The sequence below is a fragment of the Ovis canadensis genome, chromosome 21 (genome assembly GCF_042477335.2).
Source record: "Ovis canadensis isolate MfBH-ARS-UI-01 breed Bighorn chromosome 21, ARS-UI_OviCan_v2, whole genome shotgun sequence".
NCBI lineage: Eukaryota > Metazoa > Chordata > Mammalia > Artiodactyla > Bovidae > Ovis > Ovis canadensis.
Window position 1 is genome coordinate 26,240,550 of NC_091265.1, and position 14,798 is coordinate 26,255,347.

The window sequence follows — 14,798 nt, forward strand, 5'->3', positions numbered from 1 at the left end:
GTCCTTCCCAGCCTGGATTAAATGGGCTGGCTTCAGCAACAAAAGGTACAACAAATGCATTTAATCAAAACCCCAAACCTAAGCATGGTTGAAGGAGGTGGCAAAGGACCCAATTCCGTAACAACCACTTTTCCTTTATAGCAATGAGAGGAATGTATATAAACATTTGAGTACTTCATTTACTGACCCATATATTTTCAACCAACTCAGAACAAACACCTCATTTAAAAAATCAATGCCATTCAAGTTTGGATTGGCTAAATCTCACAACCACAGGGAAAGAAATGCTAACTGATCTTGAGGGCTATTTTAGATCGCATTTTGGTGAAGTAAAAAATTTACATAATTTAATATCCACAGCTTAATTAAAACATCCTATAAATATCTTCTCTCTAAATATGCTAATCCTTATGCTGTTGAAAGAATCCATTTGTTTCTGCAATATATTTGGTCATACACTGTTGTTCTTCAGGTTATATCAGCATTTTCATTAAAAATATAACTCAGAAACAGAAACGTCTTCTGAGCTAAAACTTAATGTCCAAAGTCTTCATCCAAAAACAGTTTTCTTAAGTACACACAGAATGGAAGTTTTATGACTCTGTGAAAGCTTGAGGTCTATAGAAAGACTTATAAAGCCACCAACAAAAGAATCACATCTATTTCTGTGCACCAAGACAGCCCACAGAATCTGTGAAAGAAGCTAGGCTGTGGAAGGGAACACGACCTCTTCTGACACTGTGCTGGAGAATCAGGGTACATAGGTTATTCTTGGTTGCACGGCTTGAAGGATACTGGAAGGATCGTGGACTCTGGCACCTCCTGTAACTGGTTAGAGTCCTGCCTTTACTGTTTACTTGATTTGGGAAATTCCTTCTGAGCCATGTGTGTGGATTGAATGAAATGACACACAGGACTCCTACATACCCTTCAATTTCTTCTCTTATGATTTGTGATGTTTTCCAAAACCGCTGACTTGCTTTTACTCCATTGTTTGTTATTGTTGTTCAGTTGCTAAGTCGTGTCTGACTCTGTGACCCCATGGACTACAGCACTGTAAGAAGCCGGGCTTCCCTGTCCTTCACTGTCTCCCAGATTTTGCTCAAACTCATGTGCATTGTGTCAGTGATGCCATCCAACCATCTCGTCCTCTGTTGCCCCCTTCTCCTTTAGCCTTCAAACTTTGCAGAATCTTTTCCAGTGAGTCTGCTCTTTGCATCAGTTAGCCAAAAAGTATTGAACTTCAGCTTCAGCATCAGTCCTTCTAATGAATAGGTCACCACTAAAGAGTGTAAGGCCATGTCACACAATTAGAGAGTAGGTAGAAAATCACCTGTTTCTTCCCCTCCTACCCCTAGTTTGGGGACTTCCCTTGCTTTCGGTTAGTCTTAAACTATGTAGACAGGAGCCCACACTGCCCAGCAAGTCAACATGAGCAGGCATTCTTGTCAAGGAAATCCCTTGGCAACAGAAATGTGGCCTGTTGTAGATAAAGTGAAATGTTCTCTTTACAACTGTCTATTTAAAGAAAAAACAATTGAAAGTAAGGAAAATTTTAAATTTTCTGTTGTCAGAAGAACTGTCCTCTTGACAAGAGCTAGTTCATTATCTGAACATGTGTTATTTAAACAAGCCTCAGTCTTCTATATCACATCTCCATTAATTTTTAGGCTCATCAAAACCTATTTATCCATCTGCCTTTCCTCCCTTCATTAATTCTATAAATATTTACAGAGTACCTACTAGGTCCCAGACACTGTACAAAGTCCTGTAAATTCACAGTGTGAGGAAACATACACAGTCCCTGCCCTCGAGGAGGGAGCAGCAATAAATTAAAGAATCTTATAAATGAAGATAAAGTGACTTGGGTGGGTGCTGCAGAGGAGATGTGCATGGTGCCCTGGGAATGCTTTTGAGGACATCCTTATGTAGAGAGGGAGGTCAAAGAAGCATTCCCTAAGGAGATGCTAATGTTGTTCAGTTGCTAAGTCGGTCCAACTCTTTGTGACCCCATGGACTGCAGCACATCAGGCTTCTCTGTTCTCTACTACCTCCTGCAGTGTGCTCAAGTTCATGTCCATCGAGTTGGTGGTGCTATCTAACCATCCAAGGGGAAGCAAATTAAGCTTAAGTTCTAAAAGTAGGATCAAAATTGGGGAAGGAAGAAGAGATTTATTTGGGAAAAGGGAAGCATATATACAAGGATCCTGTCTCAGAAGAGAAAAGAGCTGTATAACCAGGAGGGCTGGAGGGAGAGAATACAGGGGCAGCTTGGTAGGAGAAGATTGGAAAAGAAGACAAAAACCATCTAATATTAAGGATTTCATTGAATTATTTTAAGTAGATTGGAGAGAGGGGAGTGAAGCAGGTAACATGGTCATATTTGAATTTTGAAATTATCACTCTCGTTATGTGGAGAACAGATAGTGAGACGGGGAAAAAGTTGCTGGTTAAAAACAAAACAGAAAACTACTTATAAAGCTTTTATGGGAGTCCAGGCAAATGATAGTGGTAGCTTGAATTAGGGTGGTGGTGGAGATGGAGACACAAGGAACAGATGTGAGATTTTTAGGTATAAACATTGCAGGACATAGATATGAATTGCTTAGAGGAGTGATAAGAAAGAAAGTCAAAGTTGACTCCCAATTACCTGTGTTATGTGAAACAGTGGGTAGAAGTATCATTTACTGAATTTGAGAGCTCTACAAAGTCTTCATTTCTGTAGGAAGATCAACATATGCATTCTGGATAACTTAAGTGTGAAGACTTTCGTTTTATTCATTTATTTAATGAAGTACAGTTGATTTATAATATATTCATTTCAGGTGTACGACATAAGGATTCAACTTTTTTATGCATCATACTCCATTTAATGGCATTATACAATAATGACTATTTCCCTGTGCAGTATAATACATACGTGTAGCTTATCCACTTAATACATACTAGTTTGTACCTCTTAATTTCCTACCCCTATCTTGCTCCTCGTCCATGCTTTTCCCCCACTGGTGGCCACTAGTTTGTTCTCTAAATCCAGAGTCTGTTTCTGTTTTGTTATTCTTTCATTTGCTTTGTTTTTCAGATTTCACATACAAGAGATTAAATATTTGACTTGTCTGACTTATTTCAGTAAGCATAATGCATAACACCCTCTAGATTCATTCATGCTGTTGCAAATGGTAGGATTTCATTCTTTTTAATGGTTCAGTAATATTGTTGTATGCACACACACACAATCACACATATCCCATCTTCTTCATCCATTCATCTGTTGATGGACACACAGGTTGCTTCCTTCCAAAAGCACACAGAGTTTTGTAAATAGTGCTGTTAACATTGGGGTACATGTATCTTTTTGAATTAGTGTTTTCGTTTTTTCTGGATATATAGCCAGGGGTGGAATTGTTGGATCATATGATAGTTCTATTTTTATTTCTTTTAAGGAACTTCTTTTTTTAATATCAATTTATTTATTTTAATTGGAGGCTAATTACTTTACAATACTGTATTGGTTTTGCCATACATCAACATGAATCCGCCACAGGTGTACATGTGTCCCCCATTCTGAACCCCCCTCCCACCTCCCTCCTTGTACCATCCCTCTGGGTCAGGGACTTCTGTACTGTTTTCCATGATAGTTACACCAATTTACATTCCTACCAACATTGTACAAGGCTTCTCCACAGTGTCTCCAACATTTGGTATTCGTAGACTTTTTGATGATAGCCATTCTGATATATCTGAGGTGGTTTTTTAATTGTGGTTTTGATTTATTTGCATTTCTCTGATAATTAGTGATATTGAATATCTTTTTTTCCCATGCCTGTTAGTCATTGTTATGTATTCTTTGAAAAAGTATCTGTTCTTGTCTGCTGCCCATTTTTTGAATGGGTCATTTGTTTTTGATATTGAACTGTATGAGCTGTTTACATATTTTAGATATTAACCTCTTGTTGGTCATATCATTTGCAATTATTTTGTCCCATTCAATAGGTTGTTTTTTTTATTTTGTTGATGATAATCCTTGGCTGCAAAAGCTTTTAAATTTAAATGTCTCATTTGTTTATTTTGCTTTTATTTCTTTTGCCTTAAGAAATAGATCCAGAAATATACTGCTGCAATTTATGTCACAGAGTGTTCTGCTGATGCTCTTCCCTAGGAGTTTCATGGTTTCAGGTCTTACTTTTAGGGTATTAATCATTTTGAGATTTTTCTTTTTGCTATGACGTGAGAAAATGTTCTAGTTTAATTCTTTTACATGTGCCTGCCCAATTTTTCCAGCACGACTTACTGAAGAGATTATGTTTCTCCAGTGTATACGCTTGCTTTCTTTGCTGTAGATTAATCGACCATAGGTGCGTGTGTTTATTTCTGGGCTCTCTATTCTATTCCATTCATCTATGTGTCTGTTTCTGTGCCAGTACCATAATGTGTGTGTGTTTATTTTTTAACACATCTTTCATCTTTTTGGTTAAATTTATCCCTAACTCTTTTATTCTTTTTGATGCTGTTGTAAATGGGTTAGTTTATTTTTTGATGGTTTGTTTTTAGTATATAGAAACACAACTGACTTTTTGTTTGTTAACTTTGTACACTATAACTATACTGAATTGTTTATTACTTTTAAAATTTTTGGTGCAGTTTTTAGTTTTTAAAAAATTTTATTGAAATATAGTTGATTTACAAGTGTTAGTTTCAAATATAAAGTGATTCAGTTATATCTGAAGTGAAGTGAAGTCAAAATCACTCAGTCGTGTCGGACTCTTTGCAACCACATGACTATACAGTCCATGGAATTCTCCAGGCCAGAATATTGAAGTGGGTAGACTTTCCCTTCTCCAGGGGATCTTCTGAACCCAGGGACCAGACCCAGGTCTCCCACGTTGCAGGTGGATTCTTTACCAGCTAGAATACTGGAGTGGGTAGCCTATCCCTTCTCCAGCGGATCATCCTGATCCAGGAATCCAACTGGGGTCTCCTGCATTGCAGGCGGGTTCTTTACCAACTGAGCTATCAGGGATAGATCTATCTATATGTATATACATATTCTGTTTTTACATTCTCTTCCATTGTGCTTATCCAGGCTTCCCTGATAGGGCTGGTAAAGAATCCACCCACAATGCAGCTGACGCCAGTTTGATTCCTGGGTTGGGAAGATCCCCTGGAGAAGGGAATGGCAACCCACTCCAGTATTCTTGGGCTACACTCATGGTTCAGATGGTAAAGAATCCACCTGCAATGCTGGAGACTTGGATTTGATCCCTGGGTTGGAAAGATCCCCTGGAGAAGGGAATGGCAACTCACTCTAGTATTCTTGCCTGGAGAATCTGCATGGACACATCTATCTATCTATATATACATAGGCTTTTTTACATTATCTTCTATTATAGGTTTTAAAAGATATTGAGTATAGCTCCCTGTGCTGTATATACATTTTGTATATACTTAAAAATATATATTTTAAATTATATAAGTGTGTACTTTAATCCCAAACTCTTAATTTGTCCTTCTTTTTCCCTCTTCTTCGGTAACAATAAATTTGTTTTCTATTCTGTGAGTCATTTTTTTTGTAAATAAGTCCATTTGTATTCCTTTCTTTTTTAGATTCCACATATAAGCAATATCATATGATATTTGTCTTTCTCTGGGTTACTTCACTTAGTGTGATAAGCTTTAGGTCCATACACATCCCTGCAAATGCCATTATTTCATTCTTTTGTGGCTGAATAATTTTCCGCTATACATGTATACCACATCTTCTTGATCTGTCCATCTGTTGATGGATATTTAGACTGCTTCCACGTCTTGACTATTGTAAATAGTGCTTCTATGAACATTGGGAGTGCATGCATCTTTTCAGATTATGTTTTTCTCTGGATATATGCCAAGGAGTGGTTTTATAGGATTGTATGGCAACTCTGTTTTTATTTTTTTAAGGAATTTCCATACTATTCTCCATAGTAGCTGCATTAGTTTATGTTAACAGCAACGAGGTAGTAGGGTCCCCTTTTCTTTACCTCCTTTCCAGCATTTATTATTTGCAGACTGATGGTAGCCATTCTGGCTGAGGTGAGATGATGCCTCACTGTAGTTCTGGTTTGCATTTCTCTGACCATTAGCAATGCTGAGCATAGTTTCATGTGTCTGTCAGCCACCTCTATGTCTTCTTTGGAGGAGTATCTTTTTAGATCACCTGCCCATTTTTTTTGTTGTTTATTTTTTTAATTGAGCTGCATGAACTGTTTGTATATCTTGGAGATTAATCGCTTGTCAGTTTCATTGTCTGCAAATATTTTCTTGTATTCTGTATGCTGTCTTTTTGTTTTGTTCATGATTTTGTTTGCTGTGCAAAATCTTTTCAGTTTAAATAGAGTTTAGTATGTTATTCAACAAGGAGGTCACTGATAGAGTAGTTTCAATAAAGTAGTCGGTGTTGAAGTTTTGGAAAAATAGTATGTTTACAATATATGCTTTAGGCTAATAAAATCTTGCACTTCATTGAAAAATGCTGATGGAAGGTATTATTAGAGTGAGAGTTAAATATGTAATAGAGAAAGCCTAGTCACTATAAACGTTGCCTGAGAAGCTGGAGATGGATGTGATCCATAGACAGTGTGCCGTGGCTGATCTCTAATATTTAAGTGCATATGCTTACATATAATGTACACAGATATTGCTATGTGTACACATTTATGGTGGGAAATTGAGGAAGTTTCAGTTTGATGGCTCCTGCTTCCTCTGTGAAATAGAAAGTGAGGAATCAGTTTGTTTGCTGAGAGTGAGAGGAGAGGTGGAGAGAAGAGCATCAAATGTTGAAACTATCACTACAGAGAGTGGGAGAATGACTAACAAGAGAGAGGAAGTGAGACTGCCCAGAGTTCCTCCAGGGTGCAAGGAAAAGTTTACTCCTCTAAGGAAAGTGCTTTCTGACCAACCCCACTCCGCATGGTGGTCACTGTTTTAAATTCACAGCTCTTAAACTACAGAGGCAGCCTTGATCGCATCATGCCGACTGACTTGTCGCATATCGGATGATTCTCCGGCTCTTTCTTACATGCATGTCCAATCTCTGCAACAGAAGAGGGCGACTCAAGGGCACAAAACATGGCTCCTCGATACCTAATAGAATACTGTGCCTGTAAATAATTATTAGAGAAGGCAATGGCACCGCACTCCAGTACTCTTTCCTGGAAAATCCCATGGATGGAGGAGCCTGGTACGCTGCAGTCCATGGGGTCACTAAGAGTCAGGCATGACTGAGTGACTTCACTTTCATTTTTCACTTTCATGCATTGAAGAAAGAAATGGCAACCCACTCCAGTGTTCTTGCCCGGAGAATCCCAGGGATGGGGGAGCCTGGTGGGCTGCTGTCTATGGGGTCGCACAGTCAGACACAACTGAAGTGACTTAGCAGCAGCAGCAGATCTTATAAATCTAAAGGGAATTATTAAGCATGTGTCAAATATGGATAGTCTATACTGTGACCTCAGAGCAAAGACATAAGTCCTTGTTTTATGTATGGTTTTATGTAATAAAATACAGAGATGGTCATCCCCACCTTTTTCAATGAAAACATGAGTTCTCTTTATCCTTGAAGACTTGGTCTACGAGTTGTCACTTTGAAGCTTCTCCCAACCTTCAAGTACTATCGTTGATTCCCACCAGAGTTATTATAGCATTTTTCACACTGAAGAACATTTCAATGTTCATATGATTCTCTTCCCTATTGGTCTGATTACTTGTACAAAGTATCTGAATCTTACTTAGCTTTCATTTCCCAAAGACTTGGCTAGGGTCTAGTGTATACAAGATGCTCATTAGAAGTTCTTGAAATGGAAATGCATGGAATTCAAAAGAGGAACACAACAGAAATCAATATTGATTCTTGTGATTAACTTCAATTCCAAGAAGACCCGTTTCTCTCTCAGTCCTCTCTCTTACCATTTACCAAGTTGCTTAAACCAGGAGCTGAGAATTTCCTTTAATTCTTCCTTTTTTCTCACCTTCCACATTGAATCCATTATCATTCTAGTCAAATCTACCTCCAAAATATTTCTAGAATTCATTTCTTCAACTTTGCTGATACCATCAGTGTCTAAGTCACCATAATCTTACTTGAACTACAAAAATTTAATTTGATCTTTCATTTTCCTCTGCTCCTCCCCCAACCAGCTCCCCTTCCATACTCAGAACCTTCTGATGGCTTTCCACTGCACTAATGATGTATTTCAAGCTCCTTAATGCAGTGTCGAGTCCTTGCAGAGTGTTGCTTTTACCTGTCTCCAGTTCATGGTAGGACAGTCTTTCCCTCACTTACTGCCTCTAGCTACAATGATTCATTTTTTATTTTTAAGAAGGCTCCAATGGCTTCCTGCCTAAGAAACTTGGTCATCACTGGTTTGTGTACCCAGTGCTTTCTTTTACACTTACAACTAGCTCCTCTTGGTCTTTACGTTCAACTTAACGTTATTTTTTCAGAGATGTCTTCTCTTTCCATGGATTTCTCCTGGGGAATTTCTCTCTCTCCCTACTGCTATTTACTTACTGTTTTTCTTCATAAACCCTTATCACAATTTCTGTATTATTTGCTTCATTATATTATAAATTGTAAGCTGTATAACAGACAGGAATTTGTCTGTTCTATTTACTGTAGTATATCTGTGGCATAGAGTTCATTATATATTTGTTTGAGGAATGACTGCCTGGATGTATCTAATGAGTTTGTAAGAATGAATGAATGAATGTGTAAATGATTAAAGTAGGTAGAATAAGATAGTTTGACCTCACAGGGTTATTGAAGGGATAACATATGTTAGAAATGAACACAAAGACGTTTGGAGAGCAAATTATTTGTTATTATTAAGTATTTACATGTTAAATTGGCCAAATCCTGGATGGCTTCATTGCTTCATATTTTAGTTTGTTTTTGTGCTGTGAATAAAGATTCAGAGCATTTTTCAGTATAGATTTTCTTGTCACTCTTGCTCAGAAGCAGGCTATTGATATGCCATAGTTAATTAACTGAAACAAATTTCTTAATAAAAGTCAAACCTTATGACCTTTGGATGATTTGTGTATTTGTGTGTGTGTGCACATGTAATGCATACTATTAATGCTAAGATGTGTGCATCTTACAGAGAGGTGTGATGTGCCTTTTCTTTTTGAGTGTGGAATGCATGTGGGGAGTGCTACTTTAGCTTAATTGAATTGTTTATCTTTAGACAATGAGATTGTAAGAGCTACTATGTCTTCATGACAAGTAATATCTAGCATTACTGTTTCTCTTGGTTTTTCTTTCCTCACTCAATTGTTCATTTCTTTTTTGTGGTCTAGATTTGCTTTTGCTTTGAAATTTCATATCAAAGGCCACCTAATGTAATAATTTTATCGAAAAGCTAATAATTTTCTCATTCTTCTTGGCTATAGTTTCTCATCCTGTGTTCTGTAAACTATTGATTCTTGAGAATAGCTTACATGACCAATACAATTTTATGCACGGTATAAGAAGTGGAGGAAAATCCTAACAAAAGTAGTAAGTGACTTCATCTCCATTATGCTAAAAATAGGCTCACATTTATTATAATTGATGAATTCCAGAATCTTGGTTCTGCTGATTTACACTGTAGCCTGAATTAGACCTCAACTATGAGGAGAATGTCAGAATTATGGAAATCCAGACAGTTAGATGTAACAGACTTTGATGAATTAAAAGCACATAGCTGACAAAGGTATTCTTTTCTGTTGTCCCAAAGGCACAATAATTTTTGACGAAGGCATTATGAAATAGAAAATACTCATGATTTGTTTTAATTGTAGTTTTTCTTCTCTGCAGCCCAATCATACAAAATTCACAATAACGCCCATGAGACTTTTCACTCATCCAGTAGACATATATGAATTACATGTTATAACAAAGGACTTTTTAAGGAAGGTAGAGTAGTAAAGTGTTTTAAGAGCACTCACTTTGGTGTCATAGTTTAGATTCCTCTTAGCTGTGACCTTGAACCTGTTCAGTTCAGTTCAGTCACTCAGTCATGTCCGACTCTTTGTGACCCCATGAACCGCAGCATGCCGGGCCTCCCCATCCATCACCAACTCCTAGATTTTACCCAAACTCATGTGCATTGAGTCGGTGATGCCATCTAACCATCTCATCCTCTGTCGTCTGCTTCTCGTCCTGCCTTCAATCTTTCCCAGGTTCAGTGTCTTTTCAAATAAGTCAGCTCTATGCATCAGGTGGCCAAAATATTGGAGTTTCAGCTTCAGCATCAGTCCTTCCAATGAACACCTAGGACTGATCTCCTTTAGGATGGACTGGTTGGATCTCCTTACAGTCCAAGGGATGCTCAAGAGTCTTCTCCAACACCACAGTTCAAAAGCATCAATTCTTCTGTTCTCAACTTATAGTCCAACTCTCACATCCATACATGACTACTGGAAAAACCATTGCCTTGACTAGATGGACCTTTGTTAACAAAGTAATGTCTCTGCTTTTTAATATGCTATCTAGGTTGGTCATATTCCAAGGAGTAAGCATCTTTTAATTTCATGACTGCAGTCAACATCTGCAGTTATTTTGGAGCCACCCCCAAAATAAAGTCTGACACTGTTTCCACTGTTTCCTCATCTATTTGCCATGAAGTGATGGGACCAGATGCCATGATCTTCATTTTCTGAATGTTGAGTTTTAAGCCAACTTTTTCACTCTCCTCTTTCACTTTCATCAAGAGGCTTTTTAGTTCTTCACTTTCTTCCATAAGAGTGGTGTCATCTGCATATCTGAGATTATTAATATTTCTCCGGGTAATCTTGATTCCAGCTTGTGCTTCATCCAGCCCAGCGTTTTTCATGATGTACTCTGCTGCTGCTACTAAGTCACTTCAGTCGTGTCCGACTCTGTGCGACCCCATAGACGGCAGCCCACCAGGCTCCTCTATCCCTGGGATTCTCCAGGCAAGAATACTGGAGTGGGTTGCCAGTTCCTTCTCCAATGATGTACTCTACATGTAAGTTAAATAAGCAGGGTAACAATATACAGCCTTGATGTACTCCTTTTCCTATTTGAAACCAGTCTGTTGTTCCATGTACAGTTCTAACTGTTGCTTCCTGACCTGCATACGGGTTTCTCAAGAGGCAGATCAGGGGTGGTCTGGTATGCCCATCTCTTTCAGAATTTTCCAGTTTCTTGTGATCCACACAGTCAAAGGCTTTGGCATAGTCAATAAAGCAGAAATAGATGTTTCTTATGAAACTCTCTTGCTTTTTCAATGATCCAGCGAATGTTGGCAATTTGATCTCTGGTTCCTCTGCCTTTTCCAAAACCAGCTTGAATATCAGGAAGTTCACAGTTCACATATTGCTGAAGCCTGGCTTGGAGAATTTTGAGCATTACTTTACTAGTGTGTGCTGCTGCTGCTAAGTCACTTTAGTCGTGTCCAACTCTATGCGACCACATAGACAGCAGTCCACCAGGCTTCCCCGTTCCTGGGATTCTCCAGACAAGAAGACTGGAGTGGGTTGCCATTTCCTTCTCCAACGCATGAAAGTGAAGTCACTCAGTGGTGTCCGACTCTTAGCGCCCCATGGACTGCAGCCTACCAGGATCCTACGTCCATGGGATTTTCCAGGCAAGAGTACTGGAGTGGGTTGCCATCTACTAGCATGTGAGATGAGTGCAATTGTGTGGTGGCTTGAGCATTCTTTGGCATTGCCTTTCTTTGGGATTGAAATGAAAACTGACCTTTTCCAGTCCTATGGCCACTGCTGAGTTTTCCAAATTTGCTGCCATATTGAGTGCAGCACTTTCACAGCATCATCTTTTAGGATTTGAAAGAGCTCAACTGGAGTTCCATCACCTCCACTAGCTTTGTTTGTAGTGATGCTTCTTGAGGCCTACTTTACTTCACATTAAAGGATGTCTGGCTCTAGGTGAGTGATCACACAATTTTGATTATCTGAGTCATGAATATCTTTTTCGAATAGTTCTTCTGTGTATTCCTACCACCTCTTCTTAATATCTTCTGCTTCTTTTACATCCATACCATTTCTGTCCTTTATTGAGCCCATCTTTTCATGAAATGGTCCCTTGGTATCTCTAATTTTCTTGAAGAGATCTCTAGTCTTTCCCATTCTATTATTTTTTTCTATTTCTTTCCACTGATCCCTGAGGAAGGCTTTCTTATCTGTCCTTGCTATTCTTTGGAACTCTGCTTTAAAATGGGTATATCTTTCCTTTTCTCCTTTGCTTTTTTCCTTTTCTTCTTTTCATGTCTATTTGTAAGGCTTCCTCAGACAGCCATTTTGATTTTTTGCATTTCTTTTTGTTGGAGATGGTCTTGATTCCTGTCTCCTGTCACGAACCTCTGTCCATAGTTTGTCAGGCACTCTGTCTATCAGATCTAGTCCCTTAAATCTATTTCTCACTTCCACTGTATAGTCATAGGGATTTGATTTAGAGCATACCTGAAAGGTCTACTAGTTTTCTCCACTTTCTTCAATTTCAGTCTGAATTTGGCAATAAAGAGTTCATGATCTGAGCCACATCTGCTCCCAGTCTTGTTTTTGCTGACTAGAGCTTCTGCATCTTTAACTGCAAAGAATATAATCAGTCTGATTTTGGTGTCGTCCATCTGGTAATATCCATGTGTAGAGTCTTCTCTTGAACTTGTAGTTAATCTTTTATGTAATTTTATTAATTCACCTATGTGATAAGTTTTATGAAAGAGTTAAAAAGATGGAAAGAAAATATTTTCTTCACATTGATGCAATTAAATTACATTACATAAAACTCTTAACATAGATCCTGGCATGAAGTACTTGATAAATAATAATCACTCTTAGTCTAGTTCATTTGCTTATTCCTATTTTTTAAATAAATATGGTTATTTTAGGAAAGGTAACATTTCATGGTAAGATCATAATTATAAAATTTAAATTAAATAATTGTGATGTAGATATATCATGAGAAACGCTGTGCTGGAGGAAGCACAAGCTGGAATCAAGACTGCCGGGAGAAATATCAATAACCTCAGATATGCAGATGACACCACCCTTTAAGAGGAACTAAAAAGCCTCTTGATGAAAGTGAAAGAGGAGAGTGAAAAAGTTGGCTTCAAGCTCAACATTCAGCAAACGAATATCATGGCATCTTGTCCTATCACTTCATGGGAAATAGATGGGGAAACAGTGGAAACAGTGTCAGACTTTATTTTGGGGGGCTCCAAAATCACTGCAGATGGTGACTGCAGCCATAAAATTAAAAGATGCTTGCTCCTTGGAAGGAAAGTTATGACCAGCCTAGATAGCATATTCAAAAGCAGAGACATTACTTTGCCAACAAAGGTCCATCTAGTCAAGGCAATGGTTTTTCCAGTAGTCATGTATGGATGTGAGAGTTGGACTATAAGGAAAGTTGAGAACAGAAGAATTGATGCTTTTGAACTGTGGTGTTGGAGAAGACACTGAGAGTCCTTTGGACTGCGAGGAAATCCAACCAGTCCATTCTGAAGGAGATCAACCCTGGGATTTCTTTGGAAGGAATGATGCTGAAGCTGAAACTCCAATACTTTGGCCACCTGATGCAAAGAGTTGACTCACTGGAAAAGACTCTGATGCTGGGAGGGATTGAGGGCAGGAGGAGAAGGGGACGACAGAGGATGAGATGGCTGGATGGCATCACGGACTCAATGGACGTGAGTTTGAGTGATCTCCAGGAGATGGTGATGGACAGGGAGGCCTGGTGTGCTGTGATTCATGGGGTTGCAAAGAGTCAGACACAACTGAGCGACTGAACTAACTGATGTAGATATAGATGAAAAAATGTATTGGGAAGATGTGTAAGACAAGGTAGTGGAAGATGATCACCCTGTCCCACTGATAGCACTTAGTACTTTGAAAGGAAGCCATTTTGTTGTTGACTCTAATATTGAACCCAAACTTGCAACCACATATTATGCCCATTATCCTTATTTTGTCTGTACAAACACAGTCTATTCATGATCCATGAAGGCCTGCAAGAGCCTGAAGTAGCATGGTATAGCAAGGAACTGCATGTTTTCTAAGTAGCCAGAACAAAGGTTGAAAATTGCAGAGATTGCCAAGAAGGGACTGATAGGAGCCAAAAATTATAGACAGCTCTGTATAACTAAGATTTCTCTACTATACATGGTACCAATTACATGAGAGGAAAATACATTAAGCTCACCTCAGCCATTTGTGTAGTGATTTGGCATCCTTGTTTGGGCAGTGTCGGAATTAACGCCCAGCAGTGAGCACTGCGCCTAAAGTTGGTGTTAGTTTTCATCACGAGAGACAGAATGAATGCAGGGAGTTTTGCCATGTCCTCTATATAAGTATTCCTTTGCCTGTGTGATTAAAAACACTTGTGGGCTTAGTCTTCTAAAATTGGACATATATTTCTCAATAGAGGGATGTAAACATGTTGTATCTTGGGGTACTATCTGACCTGCCTCTTGAGAAACCTATATGCATGTCAGGAAGCAACAGTTAGAACTGGACATGGAACAACAGACTGGTTCCAAATAGGAAAAGGAGAACATCAAGGCTGTATATTGTCACCCTGCTTATTTAACTTATATGCAGAGTACATCATGAGAAACGCTGGATTGGAAGAAGCACAAGCTGGAATCAAGATTGCCAGGAGAAATATCAATCACCTCAGATATGCAAATGACACCACCCTTATGGCAGAAAGTGAAGAGGAACTAAAAAGCCTCTTGATGAAAGTGAAAGAGGAGAGTGAAAAAGTTGCCTTACAGCTCGACATTCAGGAAACGAAG

The 14,798-nt window shown here is 38.6% G+C and overlaps 1 protein-coding gene across 1 annotated transcript in view; it reads left to right on the forward strand.

Moving 5' to 3' along the window:
- DLG2 (discs large MAGUK scaffold protein 2) overlaps positions 1-14,798 on the forward strand; it is a 2,361,423-nt gene that overhangs the window by 529,830 nt on the left and 1,816,795 nt on the right. The gene's annotated exons all lie outside the window — the stretch shown is intronic.